Here is a 2,743-nt window from a genome sequence, read left to right as displayed (position 1 = left end):
AAGCATTCGATCGACCTTGAAACGAGATCCGCTGTAACAGAATGAGCCGCGTTACCGCGCTGAACAACCGTGATTTCGACAGCAGGGGAATAGTAGCGAATGTGCGATCGGAGATTCGAGGAGAGGCAATGGGTTCACGGCAATTCTAACGCGATCAAAAATATCGTAACCCAGGACTCCGTGTAAACACGGTTACACGGAGCAGATTATCGCAACCAGACACACCATGACGGAAGAATCTACATTCTCGTTACGGTGAAAGCGGTTGCTACGGGGCGGAGATCGAAGTACCGAGTCGATCAGCAAAGCCTACGAATGACGAAGGTTGACGATCAACTTCCTGTCGTTCTATAAACACGCCTCTCGCATTTTCACACCGCGGCGAATTCGGATATCCGAAGCGAAGACAGATAAGCGGGCTGGCTCGACGTTATCCGCTGCTTTGAAACTGATCCGAGATCGGTGGCCAGCTACGCGCGGTCCATTAAATTCTAATCATCGTAATTACACCGTATCCTTTATCGAGCCAGTCGGCGCTTGATTAAATTGAAAGTATTCGTAGAATCGACGGCAAGGAGCTGCTACCTCGTACAGCGTTGCTACGAGTTCCATATTAATTCGGTCGTCGGCTGGTCGATGGTTCCCGATCGAGGCCACCGTGCGGTTAATGTTTAATTTCGATTATGCATCGATTTAATCAACGCGGCTTGGCCTGCACTCCTCGTCCAGGAGCGGAAGCATAATTTTCAGCATATTGGAAATTGGAGAATCATCAATTTGCGAAATCGCCAGCAGAAAGCGATGGTATAATGGCAATTTATTCGCCGCGAAGAGCGTCCATCTCCGAGGGAATAGAAAGCTGTGAATCAGCAAAAAAGGATTGGCACGATACGAAGAGTCAATGGTTTTTGATCTCTATAGGGGGAACAATGGCGACCAGCTTGACGATATCGTCGAAACGGTGAACCGCATTAGCGTCAAATAATTAAATCGTCGCGCGCCAATAACCATCGTTTATACCGGCTAATAATTATCACGGTCCGTTGCGCCACGCTCGTAACCTGTCGTTAATCGTCGACGAACAAGCGCGTGAAAATATTCGGCCGATCAAGCGGCGAGAACCTTTGCGTCTGGCGTTGTTAAGCTTTGGGGGGGGGGGGATACAGAGAGAGCGAGATAGAAAATAACGAATCAACGAATCTCGACGATTCATTATTCGCCGCGTGCAATAATGCGCGAGGACGCGTGGCTGCGTGGCTGCGTCAACGCTCGTTATTGCCGTCGCGTTAAGCGCTAAGGTAAAATCGCCGTTAATAAACGAGCGTCGTTGATAAACGAACGGACGCCGCGTGCAAACTTATCGCTTCGGTGTTTCAGCGATTACGATTTCCATGGAAGACTCGATTCGGACGATCTATCGGCTATCAAGTTCCAACCTCGCACGAACTAGGTACGTACTAAGCGTGGATGGAAAGAGGCTGTGACGGGATGTTGCTATTCTACCGTGAGGCACGGGTTAGGTAATAAGGTTTACATGAATTTTGGATTGGGGAACCGTTGTGCGTGATACGACGGAATGGGTATGGTCGTGAGACCGTAAACGGCACACTTTGTGCAGTAATACCGTAGGCCTTGCTAAACGACGCCGCTGCGAGTCCAATCTCAAGAGGATGTGGGTTTCATTAGGAGCCAGACAGACACGCGGTTTCCATTACAGCCGTTACGTTATAAATTTTGCCACAGGGAGAACGATACGGATTTCGCTCGACTCGTGACATATATAAAATCCTGCTGCCAACTCTGCAGCGTTAACACCTGTCTGTAAAATCTTCGGAAACTCGTTGGAAAACCGGACATTCGTCGTGAAATCCGCGACAGCTTCGCGAGAGGATTAAACGGAAACGAGGTATAGAGGCGTGTCGCGGCAGAGAACAACGGCAACTATGCGAAACACGAACCCACGTCGAAGATCGTCGGGACTCGGACGGACAAAGCTCGGCGAAAAAAGGCTGTCGAAAACCATGGAACGGTGGCGGTTGGCGCGGCAACGATCGGCATTTCGAACGATGCGCGTGCATTCGATGCCACGGCAGAGCTTCGATGCCTGTTACTAGGTGGACAACGAACATCCGCCCTGCAAACAGCGATTATCCCGGTTGTGTCCGTGGCACGACAAGCCCTTTCAACGCGGCCGCGCGCGCTTGTTCCAGCGTTTGCAGAGACCCGTTGTTACCGTTAGTCGGCAACCAGGAAGATGAGTCGGGCGATTACGATTTCGTGGCACGTGGGCACGAATCCGGAAGTCGACCGACATCGTTCGCCGATTCTGCAGGGATTCCTGGGCTTCGGCGAATTCCAATAGCCGGGCTCCCCCGTCGTCCAACACGTTTCCGTACTGTCCGTTCCCGATTCTACTGTCTTCTCTGTTTCTCTTTGGCGCGTGTATCTCGTTTAAGCTGGCCACGCGTTTCTATACGTTCCGCAGAAGTGTATTCTGCCGTCCCCGAGGATGACAACGGCAGTCGTTCCGGATGGACGTTTCGCGCGTGTTTCGCGTTCGAGTCACAGCCACCTGTTGTTTGTTGCAAAGCGGGTTGCAAAAATGGAACTGAGAGGGAAAATCTTCGTGGGTCCTCGCCAACGTAGCCGAAGCTTCGATGATATTTCCTCGGGCATAGTTTGACACGCCGGTTGTTTCGCGAAAATATCCCGCGAGAAAGGACTGAAAGTTTGTTCCGGGACG

This window comes from Bombus pyrosoma, linkage group LG7, assembly GCF_014825855.1.
Source record: "Bombus pyrosoma isolate SC7728 linkage group LG7, ASM1482585v1, whole genome shotgun sequence".
NCBI lineage: Eukaryota > Metazoa > Arthropoda > Insecta > Hymenoptera > Apidae > Bombus > Bombus pyrosoma.
Note: the sequence above shows the minus strand (reverse complement) of the source record.